The following is a 20,496-nucleotide window of genomic DNA, read 5'->3' on the forward strand; positions in this document are numbered from 1 at the left end:
GCACTTCGTAATCCCTACTCATTTTCCCTGGTATTTTTTGTTATTGACTTCATTTTCTTTTCTTAACTATTAATTATAATTCAGTCTCAATTTCGTAGCGTTGTCAGTTTACATTAGACTTCACACTTTGACTGTCCCCTTTAGCTTGATATCTTTTGCCTCTCTTTCAATCCAATGTCAGAAATGAACAGAGATTCGTTATCTTTTCAGATTAAACAAATGTTCATACATGTACTGGGCGTTGTTGTTTATTATCCAGAAAGTTCAAACATACACGAATAAAACTCCAGTTGTGTAACTTCGGTGATCTCAACTGGTCAAGTGAACTCCTCTTCTGGTCGACATTCAACATAGACAAACTGGAAACAAATTCTTCCGAAGACAAGAATCACCATGCTTACTTCGTAACTCTATAAAAGGAAATCGTTCCCGGTTTTTGGGATTTATACTTACGGAAATACGTCTATCAGTACTAGTGTAGAATGATTCTTTCAAACAGAAAGTGTACAAATAAATAAATAAAAGTACTTACCAATCGAAATCATCGCCCTGCTTTAGTTTGTCTTTCAATTCGTGTTTGAAAATGTTGCCAGTTAAAGAATTTCAATTGTATTTAACAATAATTCAAATTAAGTCAAAATCCTTATATGAAGAAAAATTCTTAAAACAATTCAGTAAAAAAAATACCCCCCCCCCCATTTTCTTACCTTTGTCAACTGGATTGGTTAGATACCATAAAATTAACTGTGATATGAATCTTTCATAAACACCTACCTTTTTTTGTCCTGTTTGTTGTTATTCCACAAAGACCACAGCCAGTAAACTATTGCCGATAATGAATAGTACAACACTTTAGGTCAAAAGTAGTACCACTGTGGTCTTTGGGTATCCACACCTACCCCATAGCCCATAAAAGGGTTAGCGGGGTCGCTAATGGTGAGGGCCCAAAAACCGGGAAGTTTCCTGAGTGCAAAAACTCAAGAGAGTTACGAAGTAAGCGTTGAGTTTTGGTGGTTTTAGCCCAACGAAAGAATTCGCTTCCAGTCAGTCATTTTCACGGCCGACCAGAAGGGGAGTTGTTAAAGTTCCGACGAACATAGAGCGATCAGAGGTTTATATACCTGTAAGTCGTCATGATACTAAAAATAAACAACGATTTATTGTTAACGTAGACAGTTTTTGGATATTCTCTTCTTTTGCCTTATATACATTACGACTTTCTATTCGAATCTTCTCTGCATTCTCTCTTGTCAGTTGATTTACTTTTGCTTGCGCATGCTTTTTTTTTCGGAAAATCTCTATACTTATCATAAAAATTGCTGACAGTCATGAAGAAAAATCAATACTCAATCGACGTTGTTGTTAGCGACGAATAAACAAACTTTAAGGCCGTTCCAATATGTTTTTGTATAATTGTTTTCAAAAAAGTTTGTTTTCAAAATTGTCTAATTTTAAAAGAGTTTAGATAAATAAATAAGAATCGAATGATAAATAATATACATGTATCTTTTTAACAACTCAGTATGATACGTGTTGGTTGAAAAAGCATTTAGTAATTGTCCCTTAAGGTTCCACTAAAGTCAAAATATAGGACACTTCATAAACATCTAAACTTTGCCTGTATTTTTCAACCTATAATGAATAAAGTCATAAACTATGAAAACATATGTTCATTTAAACATACTTTACATATACACACAGTGTAAATTGTAAATAAACTTGAAATTGTTATGTTGTGGCCAAACCGGTTCTTGGGGTGAACACTAAATTTTCAAAAAAATCTGCAGGCCTGCAAGACGACTTAATTTGCTTAAAATTGGTATGGATGAAGAAAACATGGAAAGATATGGCGAAAATGAGCACCCCACTCTATATAGTTCATCTTCACCCATTGTAAATTAATTTTAAAAAGAACCTGAAAACCTGTATATTTCCATTTCTAAATTAATCATGATAGTTTGATTTTGTAAAAAATGGTTGTAAAATATTACATGGCAGCAACCCTTAGGGGTATAAATGTGCGTTTGAAATATACCAAAGAGATGATATCTCTCTTTATTTCATGTGAACTTTACATATTGAAACATTTTGAAATAGAGATCAGATACTCTGAGCATAAAATATACATATAAAAAAACCGCTGTCACTAGCCTATAATTATTAAACAATTTTTTTTTTAATAACGACCTAAATAAATGTATGTCAATACATACAACTACAACTACATGTATTGTGATAAACGTAGGAAGCTTAAAATAAGTCTTAGTGTACTACTAATATTATAAAAGGTTTATAATTAACAGTAATCTATAAGCTAGCCTTATTGAGTGACAGATAATATATAAACGTACACGCGTACTTACAAAGGCTTAATGGAAGTTGTTCAGTCTCAACTGGCAATAAAATTAGTACAGACATGATCCACAATCGATGATTTCGTAACAATTGTTTTGTAACTTTAATATTGTATTGTTATATATTAAGATATATATGTTTTATATATGTGTAATTCAGTTTTATATGGTTTACGGAATTGTACAAGTGATGTCCGGAAACGCCTTTTTGTTTTACGCTCTCTTTTATTAAATGTCGTCAACGTAAGACGTGTTTTTTATTGCTTGAGCTAGCCCAACCCAAAACCTATAATTACGACGAGGCGATATCGTTACATGGTGGAGTGACCCTAAAAAATAATATATACAGACGTTTTACTGAGTTTTTAAGAACATTTATGCAGTTTTCGACACATATTTAATTATTTTCTGAAAATGTGACGTCCGTGTATATCATACATGTAGACCCCACACACGAGGACGACACACGTGGTTGATTCGTCAATACAGATACATTATGAGAGCATTTAGACCAGTGAATTATTCGAACAAATATTAATTTTAAAACTATATATACAAACAAACATAGAGATATTTATTTTAATACATTGGATCGCCATTTATACATAGATGATTCTTCCCCGTGTCAGAAAACATCATGGACATCCGTGGGTATATTCAAATATATATGGTCTTGTATAGACGGAATTACTTGGAATAATATAAGATTGCAAAAAAAAAGATTTATTATAGTGTATGTATTGCCTGTATTTATTTCCATTTATGTAGAATGTGAGATTTATCTCATTTCTGCTCGTCTACGTACAGCTGAGCGTACAGTACGTGAGATTTTTCTCATTACTGATTTTTGCGTGTGATATAAACATTGTATTTTTATTTGGTAAATGTCGGAATCTGACAACGAGTCTGTATTAACAGACGATTTTCTATTATATAACCAAATAACAGATGACTTAGAACCCGATATTGGCTCTTTATTGCAACCACCGGCTTCTCCACTACAGTTAAATACTTCGTTCAGTTTGCTAAATGTAGAGACGCCAGCTACCCCTGTCTGGACAGCATTTGATCAATTTCATACCTCAGAATTTACCAATTCTAGTACGCCATATACCGTAGTTTCTTCAACACTTGACGACGACGTTCAACCTTCCACATTAAATTTCAAACATAATTCTTTTCACAAAATGGAAAAGTTAGCCAATTGCCGTAAATTTGGGGGATACCCACATGAAAATGCATTTCAGTTTTTGAGTGAGTTTGAGTCCTATGCCGTGTTACATCATATAGTACCGGAGGAGGATGCTAGAAAAATTGCCGCTTTTCATTTACACCTTTGTGGCCCAGCTCTTACTTGGTTCAGTACTCTTCCAACCGACAATAAGCAAGTATGGCAAACTTTTGAACAGGTTTACAAGAAGCAGTATATTGATATTGATTTTCGAAGTCCAACTATACTTCTTGAAGGTGAAATATTTGAAACATTAACACTTTCAAAAGGTCAATCAATTGATGATTTTTACGCTCAACTACTTGAAAAAGCAACAATTTTGCACAAAAGTGATCACGAAATATTGATTAAATTTATAAAGGGTTTGCCTGATCAACTCGCCTTTTTTGTTAGGGCAGGTCAACATAGTGATAGCGCGAATTGCCTAGCAGCTGCCAAAATGGGCGAAGCTTACGGTTATCGAAAGGACGATGCACTACATGTAGCTGCTGTTAGTAAATCTGCCAATAGGATACCCACTGTGGCGAAAGATGTAAACAATTATAACACTGATGTGGTGAGTGAATTACAAGGTCAAATAAACAGTCTAACTCAAGCCGTATCAAAACTTGCAACCAATTTTTCTCAGCAAAAAGACAATACTCGTGATGTACAAGGAAATGATAATTTTTCTCGTTCACGAAATCGAGATCGTCAGGTATATCAATCTGACCGTGGTTTGTGCCGTAAATGTCATGCGCCTGGACACTTTGCGCGTGCCTGCAATTGGAATGAACAGGGTAATATAGATTTCTCTTTTATATGTCATATTTGTGGACAAACGGGCCATAAGAGTCCACAGTGTGTAAACAGTTCGGGAAACCGGATGAACCCGGGGTTCACAGGGCAGGACCCCCGGGGTGGCACGTAGATAAAATTTCTGTACACGAGTCTGCCTATGTTAACATTTCTGATAAATCGGTAAATTATTCTGAATCAACTGAATCAACAAGTGACGACGATTCAACATTTGTTAGTAAATTTTTGTATATGCCTGTGCGAATTGCAAATCTGGAAATTTCAGCATTAATTGATACAGGTAGTTCAATAAATGTCATGTCTTCGCAACTTTTTAATTCAATACCAGATTCAATGAAGTCCGAGTTCAGTGCTACGAGTGACAAAATTACTTTAGCGAATAATCAGACAGTGCAAATTTATGGAACTGCTAAGGTTAAGATTTCTGTGCCTCAAGGAAAGCACTGGATTCATGTATATATTTTAGTGCAAACATCGCATCCTTTAATTTTAGGAACGAATTATTTATATTCCAAGAAAATCGTGCTTGACTTTAGTGATTGTCGCATAAGATCTAAACATTTCAAGATTTTAACTCAAAGTCCTGCTTCTATACCTCCGAATTCAGAAGTCCTTATTTGGGGACACGTAAATGGAAAAGTGCAATATGGAATGCAAGGTATATGTACTTCCAAAATATCTAAAGACCGAGGAGTCATAATATCAAAAGCTGTAGTGACAGTAAATCGAGAGAAACAAGTCCCGATTAAAATTTTGAATTTTACTAATGAAACTGTACATTTGAATAAAGGACAGATTTTAGCGGAGCTTGAACCATTTTCTAAGGATCATGTATGTATGCCTTTGAGTGAAAATAATGACACTCATTTTGTTCAAAATATTCAATTGTCGACTGAACCGGTGAATAAAGATACTGAGATCGACTCTAAATTTATGTCTTATTTTAATATTCCCGAATACTTAACTGAAGTACAGAAATCGACATTGATTGAATTTTTACATTCTAATAAAGAATTATTTGTAACCGCGGAAAACCCTGACTTAGGCTTTACCAATGTTGTGCAACACCAAATATGTTTGAAGCCCGACTTTAAACCGAAACACCAACGTTCATATCGTTTAACACCGGAAAAGAAGGATATTCTAAGACATCATTTAGATGAACTTTTGCGACAAGGTGTAATTGCACCAGTAGAGGAAACAGAAGATGTTCCTATTACAAGTCCGGTGGTACTTGTGTCGAAAAGAACGTATCAAAAAGACAAAGCAAACGCTTCACCGAAAGAGACTAGTTTGTCAAAATTTCGTTTCTGTTGTGACTTTCGGTATTTAAATTCCATGACTCAACACTTTTCTTATTCAATTCCTGATTTACAAGATCTCACTGAATCGTTTTCTACAAAAACACCGAATTTTCTTACTTCAATAGACTTATCATCTGGATTTTTTCAGTTACCGATTTCAAAAGACAGTCAACGTTACACCGCCTTTAATACCTGTTTTGGTACTTTCAAATTTTTAAGATTACCGATGGGACTGTGCCCATCTCCAGCATCTTTTCAACTGTTGATGGATAAAGTACTTAAAGGATTAACTTTTAAATCATGTTTGTGCTATCTTGATGATATCCTTATTGCATCCGAAACATTCGATCAGCATATTGAAGATTTACGAAACGTTTTTGAGAGACTTTCGAATGCTGGTTTAAAGCTGGGACCCAAAAAGTGTACCTTTGCTCAGAACTCTTGTATATACTTAGGTCATAAAATTTCAAATAAAGGAATTGAGCCGCCACCGGACCGTGTTCAGGCCATCGTTGATTATCCTATACCAAAAAATGTGAAAGAGTTGCGCCGCCTTGTTGGTTTATTTAATTGGTTTCGGAAATACATAAAAAATTTCAGTGCTGAAATGGAACCTCTGACGAGACTTTTAAAGAAATATGAACGTTTTAGCTGGACCGATGAACAACAACGTGCATTTCAGAATGTTAAATCACTTCTGCTAGATTCTCCTATTCTGGCCTTTCCAAACTTCAATTTACCATTTAGACTTGCTGTAGACTCTTGTTGTAGGGGGATTGGTTACGTGCTATATCAGAATATGAGCGAAACTGATGAAATTCGTGTTATACGATTCGGATCTAATGCACTTAGTAAATGGCAGAAATCATATGGGCCAACAAAGCTAGAATTACTTGGCATGGTTACCGCCGTGTTAGAATGTTCATCATACCTACGAACAAAGCCTTTTGTTATAGAATGCGACCACCAAGCATTGAAACCGCTATTTAGCAACCAACTGAAAGGCGCCATTTATGAGCGATGGATTGCTATTTTGCAGCAATATAATTTTGAAATTCAATACAAACCTGCGAGGGAAATGCAAGTTCCGGATGCTTTGTCACGATGCACGCAAGAGACTAGTAACGCCTTCGAAAGTCCAGACGAGCAAGATCCGTACTTCCCATATGAACCGGAAAATACAGGTCAAATAATTGTTCCAGGAGGTATTCAATTGACCACTTTATTACATGACTCGGATACTAGCGACAGTAAAAATTTACAATTGAACAATATTGGTATGTCTTTGACAGTTCCGATGTACACCGTCGATAATAGTGTTCCACGCAAAAATGTATTATTACAGCCACAAAATGAATATGATGCCGACACTGAAGACATTGATCAACAGTTGGCACGTGTAGCAAAGAAACGTAAACCGCGAAAAACGTTACAACTTTACCCACGAAAGAAATATAACGTAGTGAAAAAATCAGAACCTTTGAATAAACTGACAGATTGTGACTCAAAGTATACTCAAATATCGATTTCTGATCAGTTGAACCAGTTTGAAAAAGTTTATCAACAAATCACTCAGTCGACTAATTTACCAAAATCGAATCAAATATTTGATCAAAGTACTGATAGTGCTACTTCTCAATATGATGCAACATTTTTCAATCAAAGCACTGAAAGTTCTCAAAATGAAAAGTCAGACAAAATATTTAATCAAAGCACTGCAAGTGATAATGTACAGGATTTACACAAAATATTTGAGCAAACGACTGACGTTAATGAAACGCAGGTTACTTATATTAGTGAAAATGAAATCACGAACAAGTATACCAACAAACGAGACTCTGATACTGGTATTGATAGTGATCCAAATGTAAATATTTTGAAATCGATTGACATTTTTAGGGAAAAGGGATTTAGTATAGAGTCGATACATGAATTGCAGCGCAATGACACAAACTGCAGCCCGTTAATTCAGTATCTTGAAAGAAACGAACTACCAAAGCTGCAGAAAGAGGCCCGCAGACTTCTTTTATTAATACCAAATTTTCACTTGATCAATGGAATATTATTTCATACACGAAATAGGAAATCAGTGCGTGCAAAAACAATGAATAATTTTCAGCTAGTTGTCCCGGAAATTTCACTGAAAACAATAATTGCATTACATCATGATTCGACATTAGGTGGACATTGTGGTATACAAAATACTCTTGATTTAATCCAAGAACAGTACTATTTTCCGAATTTGAGTGAAAAAGTAACTGATTATATTCGTTCATGTCATGAATGTCAAAGCAGGAAAAATACCACACTAAAAACAAAAGCGTCCATTACATCATTTCCTACGCCGTGTGCACCATTTGAAGTTTGGGAAATGGATCTTCAATATGGACCCGTCCCTGTCTCTCGAAGTGGCAATTCTTACATTTTTACTGCAATTGACTTATTTAGTAAATACATGTTTGCAGAGCCGATACCTAACACTGATCCGTTAACAGTCGGAAATGCTCTTTTTAAATTAGTCACGCAATTTGGAGTTTGTCGAACTATCGTTAGTGATCAAGGATCGGAATTTATTGGTAAATGTTTCCGAGAAGTTTGTCGTTTATTGGATATTATTCAGGAATATACCCCTAGCTTCGCTCATCATTGTTTGGGAGCATGTGAGAGACCTCACAGAACTTTATCGGAAAGACTAACACCGTTTATTGTAAAAGGAAAACCATGGGAGGATGTATTACCGGGAATAGTATTTTCGATGAACAATACGCCCAACCAAAGTGTTGGATTTTCGCCTTTTGAAATAGTGTATGGGAAAAGACCCCACTTTCCGTTGTCTTTGCATATTAAGGACACAGACTTTTCGTCTGTACCTAAAGATTGTCATGCGTATCTCAAACAGCAATGTGAAAAGTTGAACCTTATACGTACTGAAGTCGAGAAAAATGCTATTAATTCACAAGTTAAAATGGTTGACCGAGTAAATAAGAACAAAATACCAAATATTTCATTTAATGAAAACGACTATGTTTATTTGTCGAAGGAACCAACCGGGTCAGGACAAAAATTTAAGAATAGATTTGCCGGTCCATATGTGATCTCAAGAGTAAATAGTCCTCATATGTACACCTTAAAGGACCCAAACACGAACAAAATATTATCACAGCCAGTGCATATCAATAGACTGAAATCTGCGTATGTGAGAAAACCAAATCCGTCAAAATATTTTATGGACCCTGTTCATACGAAACTAGACGATGTTGAAGTGCAAGATTATACATCTATGAATGAGGATAATACGCCTGTTCAGGAAAACCAAAACACCAATTATGACAATTTATCTGATAATACAAGCCAATCAGACAATATTTTGATTGTTGAAAATAGTACAACCATGTCTCGCCCAAAGCGCACTAAGAAATTACCCGCTAGGTTCAAAGATAATAATTTCATTCATTTTAGTGAGGTTGACGTATCTAGCGATTCAAAGTCTGCAAGTCAGTTAAAAGTGAAAAGATTCCTAGCGCACAAAATAATGAATGGAAAAAGAGCGTATCTTGCTCATATAGTTGGTGAACCAGCCCAACACGCTATGTGGCTTCAAGAACATCAGCTTGGACCGAAAGCCAAGGCCAAATTAAAATCTCGACCTCCGCCAAAAATTTAAACATTTTTATTGTCATAACATCATTTTTATTTAATTAGCGTCCACCATGTATATACTCGTTAGATTTATCTCATGAGTACATGCGCGATACAACTCATGGTAAATTTATAATATATATTCACAAGTAGACTATTTGTCTGTGAGAGTTTTCTCATGACTACAAGCGCAATATAACTGTATATATTCACAAGTTACTATTTGTCTGTGAGATTTATCTCATGACAATTTAATTAAGTAGCTATGTACAACGTAACATTTATCGAAATTTGGAACATCGACTCATGATATTAATAATTCGTCAAGGATCTGTGTGATATTGTTAGTGCCGTGTGTATTTTATTCTACCGCAAACTTACTTGTGAGATTTATCTCATAGTGAGATATCCGTTTACTGGATATCCGTAAATGAAGACCAAGAGGCAAAAGAGAAAGATTAATATGAACATTTATTGCATGTTCCCTATTATATTTTGTATTATTATGCATTGATGTGATTATTATATATGATTCCGGCATCACTTACATTTTTGCTACTTAAATATGATTATTGAAATATCGTTTTTTGTATTCATTATTGATAACATGAATAATATTTTTTGATTGATTAACATGTTTTTGTTTTGTATTGAAGCTTTTATTAGAATTTAAGGGCAGTTAGCCTGAATTACTTTTGAAAGGCAAATTTTATTGACTTTAGAACATGTAGCTAGAGGATTTACTTGTTGTTTTTCACCCTCCGTTTTGAATTTCGAATTATGAATATCGTATTTGTATGTAATTTTATAAGTTCGAAAGTTGCAAGGATTAGTTAAAGACTTAATCGAATTGTCAAATCTTTATAAAGGAAACTACACTTTATTTTATGAAATGAACATTGTTTTTTTCTGTAGTGCTGATTGTTTATGAAATAAGTTTAATAACCCCAAAACATGGAAATTGGAATAGTAAGGCATAGATAACCAAATGAGATTGTATGAATATCTGTCAATGACTTTTATATGTTAATCACGAATAACCTGAGTAGTATTGCTGTGAGTAGTATGGTTCACGAGAAATTCAGAGTGCACGAGAGTTTTATGAGCTGATCTTGAATTGTATTTTTGTGTGAGACTCTTTGAAAGTGTGCATTTTTTATCACGTTTAGCATTTATCTACAAAATAAGAGTAAGGACTCTGGTGATTTCATAGTATTTTATATCAAATGATATTTAACTGTCACGTTCATGACGAGCAAGATATTTTTATACATGTAGTACTCCGCAATTTGTTCCAAGATGCTTATTCCACCAAGTTATCCATACCAGTTACTTGTTCGTTAAGATATATTTTGAAAGATAGAGAATTTTGAATATTTTGAAAGTTAGAAAGATAGTATTGTAATATTGATCATGTATTTTTATTTGATTGTGAATCTGAATTCCATATATGCAAAAATTCATTGGGAATTTTCTTTCTGCCGGGGGATGTTATATATTAAGATATATATGTTTTATATATGTGTAATTCAGTTTTATATGGTTTACGGAATTGTACAAGTGATGTCCGGAAACGCCTTTTTGTTTTACGCTCTCTTTTATTAAATGTCGTCAACGTAAGACGTGTTTTTTTATTGCTTGAGCTAGTCCCAACCCAAAACCTATAATTACGACGAGGCGATATCGTTACAGTATGTTATTGACAATTTTTTTTTTTATCATAAAATGTATTTTGGGAACAATTAAATATTTTAAATTTTTTTTCAAATTTTGGTAAAGATACAAAATGTATATCGTATTAATGTTATGATTAACAGAGATTTCGTTTGTTAGCTTTAATTTACATGTGAAAATACGAACACAGTGACTACTGAAAGACCTAAATATATTAAACTATTATTTTGACCTGTGACTTATATCGAATACAGTCATCGCCTCGATGGTCTTTGGGTGGCGTGTTCGCCTCGATGGTCTTTGGGTGGCGTGTTTGCCTCGATGGTCTTTGGGTGGCGTGTTCGTCTCAATGGTCTTTGGGTGGCGTGTTCGCCTCGATGGTCTTTGGGTGGCGTGTTCGCCTCGATGGTCTTTGGGTGGCGTGTTCGCCTCGATGGTCTTTGGGTGGCGTGTTCGCCTCGATGGTCTTTGGGTAATAATAATAATAATAATATCTTTATTTAGAGAGAGTAACTCATTTGGATTACACCAATTTTCAATAAGGCTCTCTTAATACAATAATAATTACATTACAAATAAACAATGCATCAATAATAATGGTAAATAAAGATTATGTACAATTTAAAATACAATAAACAATTATGATATGGCATTACAGTAAAAATATGATGGTAATGTTAAAAGTACATAGATTTGTATTTATGTTTAAATTCGGATACTGTATTTGATTTTTTTATTGAATTAGGAAGAGCATTCCACACTCTTGGTCCATTGTACGAGAAACTAGACTTATACAACTCTGTATTTGGTTTTGGAATAATAAAATTATCTGAGGATGAAAATCTCGTATTATATTTTTGGTTTGCAGAAGCTGATACAATAAGACTTGACATATATTCTGGAGCTAAGCCATGTTTTGCCTTATACATTAGTAATGATTTGTGATAAAGTATTCTTTGTGTGATTGGCACAATGTTACATTCGTGAAATAATTCTCTTGAAGGTTTGGTGTAATCATGTTCGTCTAAAATTATTCTTGCTGCCCTTTTTTGCAGTTTTAGTAAACTATCTAATAAAAAGTTATTACAGTTTCCCCATATTGAACAACAATAATCTAAGTGAGGTAAAACGTAAGCGTTATAGTACATTTGTCTAGCTTTATGATTTAAATATTTCTTTATCCTTTTTAGTAAAGCTAAAGAAGAGTTAACTTTTTTGATTATATAATCGATATCAGAAGACCAAGATAGAGATGCATCAATAAAAACACCTAGAACTTTTTCACATGTACTTTCTATAATTTGTTGTCCATTTAAAGCAAGATTAATGTTTTCATTTGATGTAACGGAAAGCTTTTGTTTAGATCCAATGCATATAGCTTTCGTTTTAGATACATTTATAGCCATTTTATTGTCATCACACCAGCGATTAATATCTTGTAATACTGTATTAAGTTTTTGACTGATGCAACTTTTGTTTTGTCCAATGACTGATATGGTGCTATCATCAGCAAATAAATCGGTGTTATGATTAGGGTTAGACAAAGGAAGATCATTAATAAAAATTAAAAACAACACCGGTCCTAATACGGATCCTTGAGGTACACCCGTTTTTTGTTTCTGTACGTCTGATAATGTATTTGAAATAGATACTTTCTGATATCTGTCAGCCAAATATGATGTAAACCAACGTAATGAAGTATATGCTAATTTGTATTTGTTTAATTTTTGAATAAGCAGTTCATGATTGAGAAGATCAAAGGCTTTTGCTAGATCTAGAAATACTGCTCCAACAAGATCGCCATCATCAATGGCTTTAAGCCATTTATCTATTAAAGCTGTTAAAGCAGTTTGACAAGAATGGTTTGCACGAAAGCCTGACTGCATTCTATACAATAACTTGTATTTATTAAGATATTTTACTAAGTGTGTTTTCACATGTTTTTCAAGGATTTTAGAAATGAGTGGTAAAATTGCAATTGGTCTATAATTAAAAACATCCTGTTTTGAGCCTTTGTTCTTATAAACTGGTATGACTTTTGCCAGTTTAAATGAGGATGGAAAAATACATTTTTTGATACTCAAATTAAAAATATGACAAAGTGGTAGTGAAATAGCATGAGAAGACATCTTTAAAAATTTTGCACTTATGGTATCAAGGCCTGTTGCTTTTGATTCATCTAGTGCTTTTAGTTGTAAACACACAAAATCATAACTCATAAGTGGTATAGAAAAATACACGTCATCTGGTACATGACCCGATATAAAATCACCAAGTTTGTTAAAACAACTACTAGAATTGTTGATGTTTTGATCTATATTAAGATTATCTGTGATATTTGTGAAATAAGCATTAAAAACATCAGCAATGCCTTTTGGTTCTAAAATTCCCTTTTTGTTACAATCACTTATGATTTTTATACTGGTATGATTGTCGGTACCGCTGACAGTATGTAGGTGCTTCCATAATTTACTGCTGTTGCTCTTTTTTTGTTCTATGATATTGGTATAATAATTTTGTTTAGAGTTTTCGATGAGATATTTGACTTTATTTCTCCAAAGTCTATAACTATACATATCTTTTTTCTTATGATAAAAATCACGTTTTCTCATGCTATCTAGAATTTCATCATTCATCCACTCATTTTGATACAAACGTTTTACTCTCTTTTTAATGAGTGGAGCATGATGATTTAATACTTTAGTAAAAATATTCAAAAAAGACAACAGTGCTTCTTCGGGGTCATCAATTTCTAATACACAATTAAATGAACACTGTGATATGTGATTGACAAAATCATTTTCATTAAAATGTTTAGTAGATCTGAAAGTAATATATTCATGAATTTTCTTTTTCGATTTTAACCCTCTTTTGTGAGAAATGCATACTGGATAATGGTCACTGATAGAATACTTCGGAACAGATATAAAATGAATATTATGTGGTTCATTGCTATAAATATGGTCTACCAAAGAGGAAGATGTTTGTGTGACTCGTGTAGGAACTGAGACTATTTGAGACAAGTTAAAAATGTTTTTTAAATGTGACCATTTAGCTGGAATCTTTCTCGACGACAAATTAATATTAAAGTCACCCAAAATAATCATTTCCTTATCTTCAATATCGACATTTGTTAACATTAATTCAAATTTTGTAACCCACTCTGCATTACTTTTTGGTGGTCTATAAATGTTACCAATTAATATAGGTTTTTGATGAACAAAAATAATTTCGATCCACATTGATTCTATATCATCATTTTCCAAATCATATCGTCTTATTGTGGTTAACATGTTAGAAATATAAATTCGTGTTCGCCTCGATGGTCTTTGGGTGGCGTGTTCGCCTCGATGGTCTTTGTGTGGCGTGTTCGCCTCGATGGTCTTTGGGTGGCGTGTTCGCCTCGATGGTCTTTGGGTGGCGTGTTCGCCTCGATGGTCTTTGGGTGGCGTGTTTGCCTCGATGGTCTTTGGGTGGCGTGTTTGCCTCGATGGTCTTTGGGTGGCGTGTTTGCCTCGATGGTCTTTGGGTGGCGTGTTCGCCTCGATGGTCTTTGGGTGGCGTGTTCGCCTCGAGTGCGTTAGATCGTGGATATAAACCACGGTCAGGTCAAAAACTATAAAATTATTTTTGGCTGCTTGGCTGCTTCTCCGCTAAACGAGTGACTTTAAGGTATAAGAAAAAAGACCGGTCTGCTCTGAGTCAGCTGCATGGCCCGTATGCATAAAGCTTCTTTACTGAAGAGTTGTTCCGAAAGGTATATTGTTCTCCACTTCCTACGATAAATTAGTATTACGAGTAGCTTCGTGCATACGGGACAGCTTCATGCATACGGGACTTTATTAATATGTCCGGTTGAGAGGACATGTCTTTCTGCGGACTGTTTCTTTATGAACTACCACGTTAAAAATCCGGATTAGCGTGTCATTCTAGAACAAAGCAGGGCACATATTCACATATCATTAACATGTTCTTTTAAAAGTTGATCTTATTACAATTAATGTGCCGCTGGACGTTAGCAGCCATCAATCCTCATCAAATGCAGCGTTGTAGTAGGTATTACTTTTAAATTAAGGATGTTCAAAGTGTAGTGCAATTTTATACAACCAAATACTAACTGTGCATTTCATCTTTATTTTTTAATCCTTCTCTTTTTCTTATCAAACATTTATTAAGACAATTCTGTGACATTAATTTATTTATAATATATTGTATTTGCATATATATATATTATATTTGTACTGATGAGCATCATTTGCTCAAAGTAATAAAGAATTGAAATTATAACTGGGCAGGTAATATAAGGTCCACGATCCGCAGAGTTGACTTAATGGAAATAAGCGAAACCACGTGTAGTCAGTAAACAGGAGCACTGTACGCCATGCTCACTCATCGCTTCGCTAACACAGAGTGTAGATTAAGATAGAATGGCGAACCAGTTGAGGGTACTTATATAGGGTAGTAGTCCTAGTGAAATTTTCTCCATGGTTAAATTTCATCCATGCATAACCCTCGGGATCACACATTTGCAGTTCGATGTTGTTTATTTTCGTATGTACGCCTACTTTTGTCGGAGTTATTTGGTGTTACAATTGGTGGCATGTGTGGCCTGTATGATGTTTACAATACTTTTTGATTATTCCTGCCCCGCCTCCGAATGTGGTATTTTTTCGCTGTGTTGAAGACTCATTGGTGGCATTCGGTTGTTTTCTACTCTTTGGTTTAGTTAATTGTTGTCATTTGACAAATTCACCGTTTTCTTTCTCAATTTTATATCAACACTTTTCACTTATCATGCTTATAGGGTGAGAGTTTGTAATTTTGATCTGGCTTATGTCCTATTTGGACCGATGGTTAATAATATAGATTTGATCCTCAGCTGGTCAAGTGTCAATTTTCAAAAGAAAACCATTAAAACAATTTAAAATAGATAAAGTTTTTTACTTGCTATTGTACAGTTATTGCATATAAATATTACACAATTATCTTGGAAATTAAACCTATTTTTTTTTGGCTTTATAATTATAATTGTACTGAAATTTAACCCTAACCTTTGTAGTAAATAGTGGACTAATCGATATTGTTTTCACATTGATAGTTGTCTCAATAAGTGTATTTTAATTCTAAAACAGGAATTTTTAAACCTATCAATTCCAAACTTAAATCAGGTGAGAAATATTGATCTTAAATTGTTTATATATATACAAAGAAATTATTTTTACTTGTTAATGAATGTTCATGAAGACGACGCATTTTTCAGTTAATTCCCTCATTTGTATCCCATATTCAAAGTTAGCAACTTTGAGAATTAATGCGAAATACTCATTTATGTTTGATTTTCTTGTACCATATTTTGTTGATTAACAACCGTTATTCATTATAACGATAAATATAAATTTAGAAAAAAAAACTATTACTACATGTTTTTGTTTTACATGTGTTTTATTGACACATCGATTCTGTTTTATTTATTCATACGAAAAATAAAAATGTGCAATGTGCAATCTAATTAAAACCAAATCTCTGCACTGTATTATTAGATCGCCAATTTGGAGCAATAAGTATACACTATTTTCTTTTGTTTTGACGACGATAGAAACAGACCGTAATGTAAGTTCTATAACTCTGTTTTATTTAAATTATCAAATAAAATACTCAGTTATCTCCCATTTTATATTTTAGAAAATGGTTAAAGTTGTGTTGAAGTACGGTCCTTACCAAAGATGAAACGGGGTCTATCACAGCGAAAAGAAAATAGAGGGACTTAAAGGTGAATATTAATAAACATAGAATTGTAATAGTTTTAAAAAATAGAGTAAATTATACCTATAAGATAAGATAATTTTAAAAACCAATCATTGTGTCCTAAATTTGAGCTTTACAACCACATGAATTACAAAATAAAGTACAGAACATATATGTATCGTTAACAAACTTAAATGGCCGACGTGTTCTGATTTAACTAATTTTAAAACTAAATGTACGTGTATTTCCAGGTAAAGTTTTAGCGGGGATCTGGTAGTTTCACATGAACTTTATATATATAATTTTCTCCTTAAAATCGATGTAGCTGGTCATTGAAACATACGTACAAAATGTACCACCTCCTTTGGAAAATTGTCTGTGCTCTGTACCTTTGTTGAATCGAGAGATGTAACATGATCATGTATTATTAATAAGGGCTGGACCTCGGAATTTGAGGTTAGAAAGGAACTGAAAAGGAGAGGAGTGATCAATATGCAATTGGTCTAGAATCTAGGTAGGGGCTTAAGAGAGAGAAAACTCAACCAAGAGAGCGAAGACTTGGAAGCTCTTGAAATCACAGGATTTGTATGTTCTATCATTTAACTTTTGATTTTTCTTTCTCTCTTTCTTATACTTAATTTATAAGCCATGCATTGGCAGTTTAAGGAGGTGCTTGTCATCCACAATTCCTTTTTGAGTGAAGTGACAACGGCTATAGTGTATAAGTTTATTATTATATATGTCTTTTTGTTTTATTTCCAAACTAACAGGTATACTAGGGTCCTCTGGTTTTACTGTAGTAACTCATAAAATACAAAGCAGAGACGCTTGTCAACTTACAGTTGATTCTAAAGTTGTCTGGAGTTGCAATATCACAGCTCTTCAAACAGGTAATATTTCTAAATGCATTTAGTGGCAATTCGTTCATGTATATTCAGACAATTTATGGTATAAAAAAAACTAAACACGTTGCATACGCAGATCCAAAAGGGGGGGGAAACAATTGGTTGATTATATAGGGAATCATTGAAGCAATGACTGGAGCGCCCCCCTTTTAGGTCAGTCAGCGGGTCACCCATAGGAAAAGTTCTGGATCCGCAGCGGTTGCGTATACGTTAATAATATCATTACAAAATGTTGAATCCTTTTTAAATCAACGACCGGTGTATCTAAGAATTAAACTACGTTTATATTATAACTTACAAAAAGTGTAAAGATTCTTAAAACTTTTATTTGTTGCATGCTGTTTTTGTCTTTCTATATTATACTCAACGCACGTTAGGCACAACTGGTCCATTTTAAAGGATCAGAGTCATATCATAAACTAGATCTAATAGTATAATGTAAATAATTATTTTGTATATTTATGGAGGCGGCGGAAAAGAGGATCCATTGTGTCTCGAGGCTCTAAGTGCTGTCAAAAACTTCACAACAAATAAACACACGAAGTCATAGAAACACCATTTAGTTATGTCAAAGAACCCTGGAAAAGTTATCATCCGGTATGGTCCATACGGGCCATGAGGAAGAGTTAAACACAGAACGGAACTACTGACAGGTCTGATTAGTAAGTATATCATTAGAAATAAAATAAAATAGTTTTGTAAGTTACTGAAAGAGAGGCAAAAGATGAGAGGGACATTTAAACTCATAAGTTCGGTGTGAGCCAAGGCTCCGTGTTGAAGACCGTACTTTGATCTTTAATGGGTTACTTTTACAAATTGTGACTTGGAGATGGAGAGTTGTCTTATTGGCACTCATAGCACATCTTCTTATATCTATCATAAGTCGAAAATTAACTGACAACGCAATGGTTCAAAATAGAAAAAGACCAACGGACAAGCAATTATTATGGTTCACAAAACACAACATAGAAAATAAATACTGATTAATACGAACCGCAGTAGAACTGGGTGTTACCTCAGCTGCTCGCGAAAGGTAACCAGATCCTGCTCCACACGGTGCACCCGTCGTGTTGATCATGTAAGTAGACACCCGATAACAAGTCTTATTCGGTAGGTCGGGAAGAGTGGACGGGATTGTAAAGTAACGACATAATGAACATATTTTCTAAAATGCATCTTTGAAACTTTATAATTGATGTTCTTTTTGCTATAAATTCACTGATATCATTTGATTTAGTTCAACGCATTTTATACACTAGAACAACACCTACTATTTCAAAACATTAAAACCAAATGCAATATTAAACATGTGTTGAAGTAGAAAACACCACGAACACCCATTTCGTATATATAACGCACTCAGGATATAAACATAAAAACTTTGAAAGTATAAAAGGTACATTTATTTCAGAACAACTTAAAGATTTAGGAATGGAGACCCAACTGTTTCAAGTTCAGGCGAAGGAGGCACTCCAAATCGTGGTTAAAGGAAGAATAATATGGAAAGGCAATATAAAGGCTCTGTCAGGAGGTATGCACAAATAAACAAAAAACAATATTACAAAAAAAAAAATAGATTGATAACTTGAAATAAAAAAAGTTAAAATCAACATTTAAAAATACAATGCAAAAATGTCTTAATGATTCAAGTAAGAAATGTTCGATACTTTTAAAAATAGTTACACAAAAAAATAAAATTTTAATTATTGATTTATTCAAGCATTCTCAAGCGCAGCGTCTCTGTATGTTGATCTAAAAATGAACATTCAATGCTATTTTTACACTCGATATAAGACGGACGTTCAATTACGTGAATAATACTGCTTTGCGAAGTAGATTGTTACATGCACAATGAATAAAAATATATGTTGATTAATGAAAAAACCCAACAAAACAATATAATAAGACGAAAAAAAAAATGCAATAAAAAAGTTCATAGGTCAACTCATGAGCTTCGCCGATAGTCTAGCTCTAACTCTAATGTATGATACCTCTCATGGTTAAATAACTTATTAAATCTCAATTACTTTTTTATTTTCAGAGAGTTCCGGTCAAGCACATGGTGATCATGTTTGTAGTTCTATTCTGGAAAGAGTTTCCTCTGCTATACAGTAAAATGCATCCAGTTTTGTACATTTTGAATAATTCGACCGTATGAAAATATCATGTCAAATTATTTAAGCATAGTATTAGATTTTTGTCGAAATCATATGTAAAGAATTGGACATTATTTTTAAAAATAAATCATTATTTTGTTATTTACAGAATATGTTACTTTTTTGTGCCCTGTCGAAGGCAACAGGGACAATTTCACCCTTGACCATCCGTTCCAATTTCGTTTCTGCATTCTAACACAAGTATGTCTAATGCAAATTTGATTAAACTCATATACAATGCTAAGAACCAAAAGCTTTTAGACATAGTTTAAATTTGAACAGTGAGTCATAATGATTCATTTCTAAAAATAAATAACTTGGAAAATTGGAAAGTATTGAGAGGGACATTCGTGTCATCAGGCACATTCTTCTTCTCCCCCCATCCCCTTGTACTTAAAGATGTACTACGACAGAAGCATACGACTCAGCAACAGACACATTCTTCTTCTCCCCCATCCCCTTGTACTTAAAGATGTACTACGACAGAAGCATACGACTCAGTAACAGACACATTCTTCTTCTCCACCATTCCCTTGTACTTAAAGATGTACTACGACAGAAGCATACGACACAGCAACAGACACATTCTTCTTCTCCCCCATCCCCTTGTACTTAAAGATGTACTACGACAAAAGCATACGACACAGCAACAGACACATTCTTCTTCTCCACCATCCCCTTGTACTTAAA

At 33.8% G+C, this 20,496-nt stretch overlaps 1 long non-coding RNA gene across 3 annotated transcripts; it reads left to right on the forward strand.

The window, feature by feature from the left end:
• The first annotated feature begins 1,100 nt into the window (after nucleotides 1-1,100).
• Nucleotides 1,101-19,908, forward strand: LOC134724494 (uncharacterized). Of its 3 annotated transcripts, none has more exons than XR_010108436.1 (6): nucleotides 1,101-1,123; nucleotides 16,683-16,770; nucleotides 17,516-17,635; nucleotides 18,118-18,312; nucleotides 19,062-19,181; nucleotides 19,692-19,908. It is a non-coding gene; the product is annotated as an uncharacterized LOC134724494 (long non-coding RNA). The 3 variants fall into 3 exon arrangements; XR_010108434.1 differs by lacking the exon at nucleotides 1,101-1,123 and adding an exon at nucleotides 16,035-16,168; XR_010108435.1 differs by lacking the exon at nucleotides 1,101-1,123 and adding an exon at nucleotides 16,270-16,291.
• The last annotated feature ends 588 nt before the right edge of the window (nucleotides 19,909-20,496 follow it).

The sequence above is a fragment of the Mytilus trossulus genome, chromosome 7 (assembly GCF_036588685.1).
Source record: "Mytilus trossulus isolate FHL-02 chromosome 7, PNRI_Mtr1.1.1.hap1, whole genome shotgun sequence".
NCBI classification, from domain to species: Eukaryota; Metazoa; Mollusca; class Bivalvia; order Mytilida; family Mytilidae; genus Mytilus; species Mytilus trossulus.